This window comes from Adiantum capillus-veneris, chromosome 12 (assembly GCF_014529385.1).
Source record: "Adiantum capillus-veneris isolate H3 chromosome 12, ASM1452938v2, whole genome shotgun sequence".
Classification (NCBI taxonomy): Eukaryota; Viridiplantae; Streptophyta; class Polypodiopsida; order Polypodiales; family Pteridaceae; genus Adiantum; species Adiantum capillus-veneris.
The window spans coordinates 135,341,866-135,356,566 of record NC_140942.1 but is presented as its reverse complement, the minus strand read 5'-3'; the positions used below and the strand labels follow the sequence as shown (position 1 = coordinate 135,356,566).

General features: G+C 44.8%; 1 pseudogene; it reads right to left on the bottom strand.

The window, feature by feature from the left end:
• Positions 1-12,742: 12,742 nt before the first annotated feature.
• On the bottom strand, positions 12,743-14,201 carry LOC147446550 (uncharacterized; annotated as a pseudogene).
• Between the last annotated feature and the right edge of the window lie 500 nt (positions 14,202-14,701).

Genomic DNA, 14,701 nt, shown 5'->3' with positions numbered 1-14,701 from the left:
ATATGGCATATTTGAATGTGCTCTCTCTCTGTTCTTGGGTTTGTCTAGCTTGTTCAACCCATTTTAGCTTTTTGAACTTGTCACACACATGTGATTAGTGTTTCCTCAAGCATTGGTTTGTTGTGTCATAGAACAAAGACAACCCATTTTTCTCTTTGCAATGCAGGAAATATGTTGCAATACTAATTCAATACCTACTAATTTCACACATAGGATTGAGAAGAGGAGAGAGCGCAGATCATCCAACAACTAGATTATCCAAGTGAGAGATATTTGTCAGAATACCATTTCACCCCCTACAGTCATACTTGCCTGGAGAGGAGGTCGTCAGCTCTCCACCCAACCATTGAGATAATGAGGAGTGCTCCTCACTAATAGAATTACCTACTAATTTCACACAGAGGATTAAAAAGAAGAGAGAACATAGGTACATCCAGCAACTATATTATCACTACGTACAGGAAGATCGACAGTCCGAGAGTGAAAGATACCTATTAGAATGGCATAACACCAATCGTGCGTACCTGCCATATAACATCATTACGCACACAAAGACTGACAATCCGAGTGAAAGATATCTTTTAGAATACTATAAGACCCTTATGGGCGTACTTGCCATGGAGGGATAGGTCGTAAGCTCTATAGGTCTACCTGACATTTCTCCTACCCTTCAAGAAGAGTTTCTATCCTTTAAAACCAAATGGAAAAACCTCTTGGAAATTGCACATCGGCGTTCCGAGTGAAAGATATCTTTTAGAATACTATAAGACCCCTACGGGCGTACTTGTCATGGAGGGATAGGTCGTAAGCTCTCCACCCAACCATTGAGATAATGAGAGAAGTGTCTCTCATTCCCAGACCTTGGAGATGTGTGGCCTGCTGTTCACATTGGTCTGGCCGCTCGAGCACTATGACCAGACGGTCCCTCCCTGAATCCCATCCTTACGGCTCTATGGCTAGAGGACGGTCGACCTCGTCACAGCCGTGATATGCTACCTGACATTGCCCCTCCCCTTTAAGAAGAGTTTCTTGCCTGGAGAGGTAAGTCGTCAACTCTCCACCCAACCATTGAGACAATGAGGAGTGCTTCTCACTAATAGAATTACCTACTAATTTCACACAGAGGATTAAGAAGAAGAGAGAACATAGATATATCCAGCAAGTATATATTATCACTACGCACAGGAAGACCTACAGTCCAAGAGTGAAAGATACCTATTAGAATAGCATAACACCAATACGAGCGTACTTGCCATATATCATCATTACGCACACAAAGATCGACAATCTGAGTGAAAGATATCTTTTAGAGTACTATAAGACCCCTACGGGCGTATTTGCCATGGAGGGATAGGTCGTAAGCTGTATAGGCTACCTGACATTGCCCCTACCCTTTAGAAAGAGTTTCTATCCTCAAAAACCAAATGGAAAAACCTCTTGGAAATTGCACATTGGCGTTCCAAGTGAAAGATATCTTATAGAATACTATAAAACCCCTACGGGCGTACTTGCCATGAGAGATAGGTAGTAAGCTCTCCACCCAACCATTGAGATAATGAGAGAAGTGTCTCTTATTCCCAGACCTTAGAGATGTGTGGCCTGCCATCCACATTGGTCTGCCGCCCGGGCAGTACGACCAGACGGTCCTCCCCTAAACCCCGTCCTCACAGCTCTATGGCTAGAGAACGGTCGACCTCGTCATAGCTGTTATAGGCTACTTGACATGGTGATAACCGCTCTTCCTCGTTCAACACCATAGGTACAATCTCTTCCCAAGAGATAGTATTCAGCCGGCCACTAGTAATCAACGAATAATAGAAGTTGGAATATCGAGGAGGTAACTAGGCCATGGCCACGTCCTCTGAATTGATAAGCTTTCCCATATGAAGTATCTCTTGGTGAAGCTCCTGCATCTCTTTGATATGATCCCTCATGGACGAGTGCTTCGCTTCGAGGGTCCTCAATTGCACTTCCATAGCTATCCTCTTCATTAGAGAAAGTCAATCATATAGGAAGAAAGCATTTCCCAAATCTGCTTCACGTTCTTGATCGACCGAATGTGACTGATGACAGATGGTGTACTCTTGAGATTGATGAGTGATCGGATCCGATTATTGACATGCTCCCATAACTTTGCTCCTGTACAATCCGTCGGCTTTTGAAAGTTGCGCGGCGTACCGAAGCTTCTAAGCTCGTATGAGTCCAAAACCGCCATTGTGGTGGCTTTCCCAATGGCATAATTGTCGCCATTCATTGGCCGATCCAAGGGAAAGGTGGGAAGGGTGGGGCTCTTGATTGGTTGATGAGTTGCGCTGATGTAAACCTAGGACAATCTTCCCACTCCTCGTTGACGAGCAGTGCCATGTCATTGCCAAAAGCTCCGTGGATCAGAACATCGTCTCGTCGTACTTCTTCATCGTGGACCGAGTTCATGTCAGAATCGTCACTACTCTCCATCGTGTTGGAGAATTTAGGCATGTGATAGGGTTAGGTCCACACAGAGAGAAAAAGTTCAAATCTGCTCACTACAACCGAAAACAACCCCAAAAGAGTGAAAAACGCAGAAATTACAGCAAACCGTCTTTTTCTCGTAGCGAAAATTAAGTGCCAAAAACTCGCACAAATCATCAAGCCGATTCGAGAGCCCGTCGTGCTTTGATACAATGTCAAAGGTGCAACGGAAACGGGTGAAACTGATGATGATCTCATCTGCAACCGCGAGCAAAACACCTCTCTAATTATGGAAGACAGGGCGTACTTGAGAAGTCTTTGGTAATTCAAGCTTCGATACATGGACAGAGGTATCCCTCTCAAATATCCAAAACTGAGAAACATCGGGCTTTCTACCAAAATAAGCCTCAAACTAAATCTTCTCTAGAACTGAAGAGGTCGAACATCGGTTTATGATATGAACTACTATCGCATCCAGATGACAATCCAGAAGAGGTAAGGGAATCAGATGATAATGCATCCAAGGTTCCGAAGAAGAAGAAGAAGAATGGGAATCAGCTAATGGTTCATCAGAGCATTCCGACGATTCAGATGTTTGGGCAGTCCCTTGTGCTTTCACGACGTCTTGTAATCGTCCTTCACGGCACGATATTGTGTGCTTCTAAAAGTTTGAAGCGGCTACCATCGCTCTGTTTGGGAATTCTGAGAAACTACCATGGCAAGGACAAAGCAAACCGCTAGAAAGGTTTACAAGGTCCCAGAAGAATCAAAGAAGGATGATGGCACCCAAGATGATGCGAAGGACAAAGCAAACCGCTAGAAAGGTTTACAAGGTCCCAGAAGAGTCAGAGAAGGATGATGGAACCCAAGATGATACCAATCTGGAATCTGAGAAGCTAGTTCAAGAACCTCTTGAGAGGCCCATTGGTAGAAGAGAATGAATTATCAAGTGAAATCTGTAAGGGAGATAAGGAAAGCACAAAAATCTACTTGTTTTCTTATCCCAAGGTTGCCCTTCATGAGAATAGTCAAGGAGAGAGAGAGATCTTGAAAAGGCTCTCTATGCTGATAACAATTTGCTCATACAAGTGACCAAGGGTGGTCCGGCATAGGACTGGCATTCCCAATGGATAGACCTGGAGGTACACATAACTGCGATTGCTACTGACACTGCCAACTGCTCTTGCACATGAGACCATCGACACGGTCTCCTCATGGGCTTCCCTAGCCTCCTATGGAACTGAGGCTCTGGCGGGATCTCCTCTTGGCTTGAAGGCTGGTCTGAAGGGAGAACAGCCGGATCGGGGCTGCCCTATGGTGTGGCTGTCCCAAGACGAACATGGATTTTCTTCTCATGTATGCTTGCACCATGCCGTGAATTGTTTGAATTGTTAATTCCGTTCACAGGTTCATTACGGTTTCAAGGGAGAAGACAACCTTTCCATTAAAGCTTCAAGCACGAAAATCCACTCACATCATAGCAAAATCAGCCCCCTCTCTCTCTCTCGGGCGCCCCCAAGTTGGGCCCGAGCTTCTGGGTTGTGAGTTGTCAAGCAGGTGAAAGGGCCCTTGGGTCTCTTACTTTGTAGAGCATCTGGACGTAGAGTCCTCGAGTGTTGTCCATTGACGATTGAATAATAGAGAAATACCAAAAGGGGTGCCAGTCTTTGGGGCCACTGCATATGGGCGTGGAACTTTGTGGTGCTGTGTGTCAACTTTCCTTTTCTCTCCCTCTCTATTAAAGTTTTGTCCAGATGTTTGAAGATTTGTTCGTGTGCTGCTATTGATTTCTCGCTTGGAGTGTCCAAGCCTATAACAGTGTTATCAGAGCTCAGATGTTTCTTCTCTTATGGAGAATCCGATCCTTTTTGCAGCACACAAGGGGTTCTTGCGGAGAATTGGAGAGAATTTAAAAAGAAAAAAGTTACGTGTCCTTGCCCCGGACTTGCTAGCCACTCTTTTCCTTCGTACATTGCGCATCGGGCCCGCTCTTGTCTTCATCGCTCTGTCTTAAGGGGCATAAGCCATAAAGAATGCAAGAAATGAAATAGAAAGAAAAGACATACAGGCAAGCGGAGGCTGTACGCACAGAAAGAGGGTGACGAAGCTGTAGAGCGGCGAGTCTACAGATTGATGAAGAACAAGCAACACTCTTGGAAGAAGAGGAAGTCAGTGGATTCCCCCGATTATTTGGCCAGGAGGTCGGCTTTCGAGATGGCTTGCAGATCCACAAAGCGTGTTCGCTGTGAGAATGACCTAGATTTTTTTTCAGCTTCAGAGAGTCATGAGAGGCGATCTAGAAGTTCAGAGGAGAGGATGTCTTCTTTTTTTGACAGATTGGACAGAAAGAAAAAGAACAAGTTTCACACGTTTTCAGGCTATCAGGACACCCATCGAGCCCTTGCGTTTGTATAGCAGTTTGATATCGCCTTCTCAGGGGGTTGTATTTCAGAACACTGGTACGAAGGGGGCGGCATCTTACTTGAAAGGAAATGCATAGACATGGTGGTCTACTCTGTTGTTACGTAGGGAAGCACCAAGGAAGTGGGTAAAATTTAAGAGAATTTTCACTTCCGCATGGTTGACGAAAGAATATGAATACGATGTCATCACAACATGGAACCATCTAAGGATAACTGAAGAAGACACTTTGGATGACTATTGCCAGAGGTTTTGGGATACATATTTGCATGTGTTCTCATTTAAGAGTATCACTTTGAAGAACAAGATTGAGCGGTTTTGCTGTGGATTACCAGAAGAGATATGAACCTTCTATCTACAAAAGAAGTCTGACTCCATTCAGAGGTTAATGGGGTATGCGAAACAAGGTTTGGTATGTATGCCGACTCATTGAGTTCTCCCACGGATAGGACAGTGTCGACCTCAACAGGGCAAGAGTCTTCAAGTGAAGATAAAGAACCAAAGGAGCGAGATGCAAGTTCATTAGAGGATTCCGGAGAGGTAAGGGAATCAAATGATACTGCATCCAAGGTTCCGAAGAAGAAGAAGAATGGGAATCAGCTGATGGTTCATCAGTGCATTCCGACGATTCAGATGTTTGGCCAGTCCCTTGGGCTTGCACGATGTCTTCTAATCGTCCTTCACGGCGCGTGTTGTGTGCTTCTAAAAGTTTGAAGCGGCTACCATCGCTCTGTTCGGGCATTCTGAGAAGCTAACATGGCAAGGACAAAGCAAACCGCTAGAAAGGTTTACAAGGTCCCAGAAGAATCAGAGAAGGATGATGGCACCCAAGATGATGCCAAGGACAAAGCAAACCGCCAGAAAGGTTTACAAGGTCCCAGAAGAGTCAGAGAAGGATTATGGCACCCAAGATGATGCCAATCTGGAATCAGAGAAGCTAGTTCCAAAACCTCTTCAGAGGCCCATTGGTAGAAAGAGAATGAATTATCAAGTGAAATCTGTAAGGGAGATAAGGAAAGCACAAAAATCTACTTGTTTTCTTATCCCAAGGTTGTCCTTCATGAGAGTAGTCAAGGAGAGAGAGAGAGAGAGAGATCTTGAAAAGGCTCTCCATGCTGATAACGATTTGCTCATGGCTCTGGCGGGATCTCCTCCTGGCTGGAAGGTTGGTCTGAAGGGAGAACAAGACGGATCGGCGCTGCCCTATGGTGTGGCTGCCCCAAGACGAACATGGATTTGCTTCTCTCGTATGCTTGCACCATGACGAAGGTGCTATGCATCTCCATGATCATAGCGCCTCCATGCATCTACCAGGGGAAGGAGAAACGCAAGGCTAATGTATTGGCTACCCATACGGGATCGTGGTCCACTGCCCTCGAACACTTCCCATGGGGTCGCTATGGGAGCAACCCGCTAACTCTAGGTCTGCCTCGTCATGGCTTGAGACGATCCCCCAAAGTCAAAAATGGTAGAGTGGGAGGCAGTCAAAATCGCTAGGCTGTCCCCTACTTCCATTACCATGGGGACACGACCCACAAGGGGGCTACCCCCCGGGGTGCCCAAGAGAGGGCTCCCCAGCCTCGAGCTTGCGACCACCTCACACTGACCTTGCCCTCCCTAAGTACTCTCAAATCACTAGGTCGGTTGGCGGTCCACCAGCCCCCCACGACTAAGGATAATGGGGAAATAAAAGGAAAATGGGTTGGAATGGTTGAGTGAAGCCTTGGAGAAAAACGGGAATGGCTTGGAAAAATATTCCCACCCTAAACCACCAGGTCTGCTGGCTGTCCACCCCTCAGTCCCCACGATTGAGGATAATGGGGAAATAGAAGGGAAGGGAAATGGGCTGGAATGGCCGGGTGAAGCCTTGGAGAAAAATGGGCATGGTTTGGAAAAATATTCCCAGCCTGCAGAAAGTCGATGGCCATGAAACCAAGCCTAAAATCCAAGGCTAAACATGACTGAAAACACCCCGAGCTCTAGATGGAATGAGATGGTGTAAGCTGCAGCGGAATGAATGTTTGCACTTTGCTCAAGATGAGTGCTCCAAACTGTGCTCAAGGTTTCTTTCGTTCTTATGGAAGGTAGAGCCTTCCGTTCTTAATGAGAGAATGCTATGATTACAAACAAAGTGAATGGACACTGTGCGTGCAAGTGTATGAGACCGAGAGATAGAGAGAGAAGAGAGATACGACATCAAAGACGTTATAAAACCCTCCTCCGAAGGCTCCACTCTCGTCGGTGAGAGTGGTCTTCTTATGATTGCACAATCTGGTACAAACGGTTTGTAATGAGACTGATGCAAGTCTAGACTATGTCGACGACGATGACAGGAATGACAACACCGACATAAGGGCTGAAATCTGCAATCTGGTTTCCAAAAACGCTATGGGCTGAAATTTGCTACAGTTTGAAAACGCTGATTTTGGGGGTTGTTTCTGTGGGTCTTTTGTCGCTGAAATTCTACAGGTTTAGAGCTGAAAATTGAGGTTTCTTAAGGCTAAAAACTGATAGTCTTTCCAGGCTGAATCTGCTACTCCTTTAGGGGCTGAACTTGTAGTTTCTTCATTGCTGAAAACGATGCATTGTTGTGGCTGAAAACACGGCAAATCTGCAAACACTGGGATCCAAAAACGCTAGGGATGTGGCTCAGCAAAAACGCTATCTGATGGGGTCTGTGGCGATGGTATCTGGATGCAAAAATTCTAGGTTGATGCACTCCAGAAACGCTAGGTGTTAAGCTTTGCAAAAACGCTAGGGGATGGGGGACGGTCTTTGCTTGGAGGAAATCCACCAAGTTCTTGTTGGAGAAGTTGCCTGCTCAGCTTGTCTCCTGTTGCCTCTTCTGCCAAATAGTGCTAATTTAGGTTTGCTTATATACAAACTTACTCAATTGACCCTACCTAGTTTCCAACAAAAGTCACTTAAATTAATAAGTGAAAAATGTCAAAAATAGGTAAAATAGGCTAAATGCATTGGAAAATTTCCCTGAAGGATTTTGATGGGAATGCTTATGATCATGTTGTGTGCAACCAGAGGATATGCATGTACACTAAGTGACTGGGCATGCACGGTCTACGAATAGACTCACAAAAAGTGCTAAATCACTTCTTATCTAGACTGACTGGACTGACTGAACCCTTGTCGTGCTGTAGCTTGTCCACGGACACATAGGATTGGATGTGTCACTTGACATCCCCTCCTTTTCAAAGTGAGGTTATGATGTGAGTGGATTTTCGTGCTTGAAGCTTTAATGGAAAGGTTGTCTTCTCCCTTGAAACCGTAATGAACCGTGAACGGAATTAACAATTCAAACAATTCACGGCATGGTGCAAGCATACATGAGAAGAAAATCCATGTTCGTCTTGGGACAGCCACACCATAGGGCAGCCCCGATCCGGCTGTTCTCCCTTCAGACCAGCCTTCAAGCCCAAGAGGAGATCCCGCCAGAGCCTCAGTTCCATAGGAGGCTAGGGAAGCCCATGAGGGAGACCGTGTCGATGGTCTCATGTGCAAGAGCAGTTGGCAGTGTCAGTAGCAATCGCAGTTATGTGTACATCCAGGTCTATCCATTGGGAATGCCAGTCCTATGCCGCGACCACCCTTGGTCACTTGTATGAGCAAATTGTTATCAGCATAGAGAGCCTTTTCAAGATCTCTCTCTCTCCTTGACTATTCTCAGAAGGGCAACCTTGGGTAAGAAAACAAGTAGATTTTTTGTGCTTTCCTTATCTCCCTTACAGATTTCACTTGATATACATTCTCTTCTACCAAGGGCCTCTCAAGAGGTTCTTGAACTAGCTTCTCAGATTCCAGATTGGTATCATCTTGGGTTCCATCATCCTTCTCTGACTCTTCTGGGACCTTGAAAACCTTTCTAGCGGTTTGCTTTGTCCTTCGCATCATCTTGGGTGCCATCATCCTTCTTTGATTCTTCTGGGACTTGTAAACCTTTTCTAGCGGTTTGCTTTGTCCTTGCCATGGTAGTTTCTCAGAATTCCCAAACAGAGCGATGGTAGCCGCTTCAAACTTTAGAAGCACACAATATCGTGCCGTGAAGGGACGATTACAAGACGTCGTGTGAAAGCACAAGGGACTGCCCCAAACATCTGAATGTCGGGAATGCTCTGATGAACCATTAGCTGATTCCCATTCTTCTTCTTCTTCTTCGGAACCTTGGATGCATTATCATCTGATTCCCTTACCTCTTCTGGATTGTCATCTGGATGCGATAGTAGTTCTATCATAAACCGATGTTCGACCTCTTCAGTTCTAGAGAAGATTTAGTTTGAGGCTTATTTTGGTAGAAAAGCCGATGTTTCTCAGTTTTGGATATTTGAGAGGGATACCTCTGTCCATGTATCGAAGCTTGAATTACCAAAGACTTCTCAAGTACGCCCTGTCTTCCATAATTAGAGAGGTGTTTTGCTCGCGGTTGCAGATGAGATCATCATCAGTTTCACCCGTTTCCGTTGCACCTTTGACATTGTATCAAAGCACGACGGGCTCTCGAATCGGCTTGATGATTTGTGCGAGTTTTTGGCACTTAATTTTCGCTACGAGAAAAAAGACGGTTTGCTGTAATTTCTGCGTTTTTCACTCTTTTGGGGGTTGTTTTCGGTTGTAGTGAGCAGATTTGAACTTTTTCTCTCTGTGTGGACCTAACCCTATCACATGCCTAATTCTCCAACACGATGGAGAGTAGAGTGACGATTCTGACATGAACTCGGTCCACGATGAAGAAGTACGACGAGAACGATGTTCTGATCCACGGAGCTTTTGGCAATGACATGGCACTGCTCGTCAACGAGGAGTGGGAGAATTGTCCTAGGTTTACATCAGCGCAACTCATCAACCCAATCAAGAGCCCCACCCTTCCCACCTTTCCCTTGGAATCGGCCAATGAATGGCGACAATTATGCCATTGGGAAAAGCCACACAATGGCGGTTTTGGACTCATACGAGCTTAGAAGCTTCTGTACGCCGCGCAACTTTCAAAAACCGACGGATTGTACAGGAGCAAAGTTATGGGAGCATGTCAATAATCGGATCCGATCACTCATCAATCTCAAGAGTACACCATCTGTCATCAGTCACATTCGGTCGATCAAAGAACGTGAAGCAGATTTGGGAAATGCTTTCTCCTATATGATTGACATTTCTCTAATGAAGAGGATAGCTATGGAAGTGCAATTGAGGACCCTCGAAGCGAAGCACTCGTCCATGAGGGATCATATCAAAGAGATGCAGGAGCTTCACCAAGAGATACTTCATATGGGAAAGCTTATCAATTCAGAGGACGGGGCCATGGCCTAGTTACCTCCTCGATATTCCAACTCTATTATTCGTTGATTACTAGTGGCCGGCTGAATACTATCTCTTGGGAAGAGATTGTACCTATGGTGTTGAACGAGGAAGAGCGGTTATCACCATGTCAAGTAGCCTATAAACAGCTATGACGAGGTCGACCGTTCTCTAGCATAGAGCTGTGAGGACGGGGTTTAGGGGGAGGACCGTCTGGTCGTACTGCCGGGCGGCAGACCAATGTGGATGGCGCCACACATCTCTAAGGTCTGGGAATAAGAGACATTCTCTCATTATCTCAATGTTGGTGGAGAGCTTACTACCTATCTCTCATGGCAAGTACGCCCGTAGGGGTTTTATAGTATTCTATAAGATATCTTTCACTTGGAACGCCAATGTGCAATTTCCAGAGGTTTTTCCATTTGGTTTTTGAGGATAGAAACTCTTTCTAAAGGGTAGGGGCAATGTCAGGTAGCCTATACAGCTTACGACCTATCCCTCCATGGCAAATACGCCCGTAGGGTCTTATAGTACTCTAAAAGATATCTTTCACTCAGATTGTCGATCTTTGTGTGCGTAATGATGATATTATGGCAAGTACGCTCGTATTGGTGTTATGCTATTCTAATAGGTATCTTTCACTCTTGGACTGTAGGTCTTCCTGTGCGTAGTGATAATATATACTTGCTGGATATATCTATGTTCTCTCTTCTTCTTTAATCCTCTGTGTGAAATTAGTAGGTAATTCTATTAGTGAGAAGCACTCCTCATTGTCTCAATGGTTGGGTGGAGAGTTGACGACTTACCTCTCCAGGCAAAGAACTCTTCTTAAAGGGGAGGGGCAATGTCAGGTAGCATATCACGGCTGTGACGAGGTCGACCGTCCTCTAGCCATAGAGCCGTAAGGATGGGATTCAGGGAGGGACCGTCTGGTCATAGTGCTCGAGCGGCCAGACCAATGGACAGCAGGCCACACATTCCAAGGTCTGGGAATGAGAGACACTTCTCTCATTATCTCAATGGTTGGGTGGAGAGCTTTCGACCTATCCCTCCATGACAAGTACGCCGTAGGGGTCTTATAGTATTCTAAAAGATATCTTTCACTCGGAACGCCGATGTGCAATTTCCAAGAGGTTTTTTCCATTTGGTTTTAAAGGATAGAAACTCTTCTTGAAGGGTAGGAGAAATGTCAGGTAGACCTATAGAGCTTACGACCTATCCCTCCATGGCAAGTACGCCCATAAGGGTCTTATAGTATTCTAAAAGATATCTTTCACTCGGATTGTCAGTCTGTGTGTGCGTAATGATGTTATATGGCAGGTACGCACGATTGGTGTTATGCCATTCTAATAGGTATCTTTCACTCTCGGACTGTCGATTCTTCCTGTACGTAGTGATAATATAGTTGCTGGATGTACCTATGTTCTCTCTTCTTTTTAATCCTCTGTGTGAAATTAGTAGGTAATTCTATTAGTGAGGAGCACTCCTCATTATCTCAATGGTTGGGTGGAGAGCTGACGACCTCCTCTCCAGGCAAGTATGACTGTAGGGGGTGAAATGGTATTCTGACAAATATCTCTCACTTGGATAATCTAGTTGTTGGATGATCTGCGCTCTCTCCTCTTCTCAATCCTATGTGTGAAATTAGTAGGTATTGAATTAGTATTGCAACATATTTCCTGCATTGCAAAGAGAAAATGGGTTGTCTTTGTTCTATGACACAACAAACCAATGCTTGAGGAAACACTAATCACATGTGTGTGACAAGTTCAAAAAGCTAAAATGGGTTGAACAAGCTAGACAAACCCAAGAACAGAGAGAGAGCACATTCAAATATGCCATATACATTGGAATATACATTCAAATATACATAAATATATATATATATATATTATATATATATATATATTATATATATTATATATATATATATAATATATATAAAATTATGCATATTTGAATTTATCCACCTAAAGCACTGTTGAGGAACCTTACTTAACAGCCTAGTGATGCATTTGTGTTTCCCTGCTATACAGGCTTTGATAGCTCTGTATTGGTACAAAAGCCATGGTAACAGCTCCAGATGTGGGGAGTTGATTATTGATAACTGCTCTGACTCGATTCAGTCTGAAAGTGGATCAGTAGAATGGGGGCACATTGCAAAGCAGTTTAGCAACAAAGTCAAAGACAGTTGATGAAAGCACATTACAAGATCAGGGGCAAAAGTTCACAGCCCAATGAGCAACCCATATCTTTAACTCATCATAACCTAAAGCTTCTGCATACTGCAATGGTTCCAGCCAAGCACTTGCCTTTCCCAACATCAAATCCCAGTAATCAGCTAGCTTCTCAGGTTGCAACACCTGACTCCGTGATAGTCGGAATTGAGAACTGCATTGGGCATAATGTCGCATATTGCGAGCCTCGCTTGGATGAGATAATAAGAATAAAGACTTCACAAAAGAAACCACATCATCCTTAGGCATGTACAACACGGCAAGCAAAACCCCAGTCAATGAGTAGAAAAGACTGATCAAAAACTACTATATTACCCATTCTTCATCTCTATGTACAATCTTCCTTTCATGTGCTTCTCTCAATGTATCGATAACATTAGCAAAATTTTCCCTGGCTTCTAGTGGAACTGACCCTTTCACCTTTTCTTCAACTGGCAAAATCAAAAGTAACTTCAAATCAGAAGCAACTCCCTCGACACTTGGAACACCAGGCACTCCCTTCAGCAACTCCAATATCTCCTTCTCATAAGAGACATCAACTTCGCTTTTAGAAACTTTTACAGCTAAATCTTTGTCAAGATAATGAGCCCTATAAACAGTGCTTGTCGCTCCGGAACCCAGGTACTCAAGGAACTCAAGTTCATGACCATCTACAACATACTTGTCACTCTGTTGACAGAACAGATGAGAGGTCAGCGAAAAAAAAACGGCAGCTAAAGACCTTTTACCTGAATCAATTTCTGGGGTTCTATTGTACAAGAAAGTAGTATCCCCCACATCTCTGACCAAACCTCCTCAACTGTGTATCACTGAACACATTGCAAATTTGTAACAGCAACTGCTATTTTTGTCTTGGCAGGGCCTGCAGACCGCAAAACAATAATTGCTTTTCTGATAGCATGCCCAACATGAGCCTTACAGTGGTATTTTGGCCTTTTCGAACCCTTGCTAGGATCGGGAAAAGAACATAAGCTTACAAGCGCCGTTACATTGGAAGCCACATGACGTTACCCTTGACATAAATGGTATAATCAATCTGCTTTTGGTCAGGTAATTCTTCCCTTTCATGACCTGTAAAGACCATCTCTTGCTTGCACTATCCCATTTGACTTTAAGTAGCATTCTATTGATGTTTTCTTTAAGAATTCGTAACTTCGAATTGTTCAGGGCTATCACACTCATCCCGGCTACCCCAAATGCGGTTTGCTAGCCTTTCGTCCACAGGGACGGGGACACAATCAAGCCTTACTTCTGCACTCTCCTTCACCAGGAGTCCAAGTTCAGCCGGTGTTTGACTTAAAGCAGGTACCTTTTGTAGCCTGCATGAGCGCCCCATACATGAGTTGTAATTTGGACTCCCACTTTGGACTCCAAATTCTCGTTGTTCTGTTGCAACATGGACTCCAAATTCTCATTGTTCTGTTGCAACTTGGACTCAAAAAAATTTCCCATTTTTCTCAAGAAATTCCATTGTCACCATATTTGCCACGATTCGGTCGGATCCATTGGAGCCAGCGGACAAGAATGAACAAGACCCATCTATTAATTACATGACTAACCAGATCATCCGTGCCACCTGGCATAAGAGAATCAGAGGGATATTTTACCTGGTGGGGAATGCTTCCTTTTCCTGAGGGACCAGTGCAAGCAACGCTTCCTGCTTTTCCTCAGGCTCTTTGCCCTTCCTCCTCCCCTTGTCTTCCATAACGTTACTAGGCATACAACTTTCCCGCTTCCTCGTTCTTTTACTTCGTAACTTCGACATCCTGAGTAAATGCACAAAGCGGTATGTCAGCAAACTCTACTGATTCAAACGGTAAATGTCGCAGCTGTAACTCTTCGAAATGAAGTATTTCTGGGGCTGATTTGTTGCACCTTTGGATCCGTCTCGATGTGCATTGCGGATGGCCATTGATGGCCATCAAGGGGCTGATTTGCGCTCCCAATGTGAGAGGAATGAAGGGCTGAAAAACGCAGATATCGACGAGGTCGATGATGGGCAACAATGGGAGCACTCGATGCCGGCAAGGGAATGGCCGAGGAGATGCTCGATGGGCTACTGAAGTACCAGAACGCAATGGGAAATTAGCGAAGATAGATCTGAGCCATTCTGGCGAGCAAAAGGGGTTGGAATCTGAAAACGCTGGGGGATCTTTCTGAAAACTACAAAGATCGGCTCGATCTAGCGATTGTTGCCAAAAACGCTGTGGCTGATTGACGAGGAGATGGCAATAGGGCTGATCATGCACAGGAGGAAAGTGCATGCACTCGACACTTGGTGTATGCCT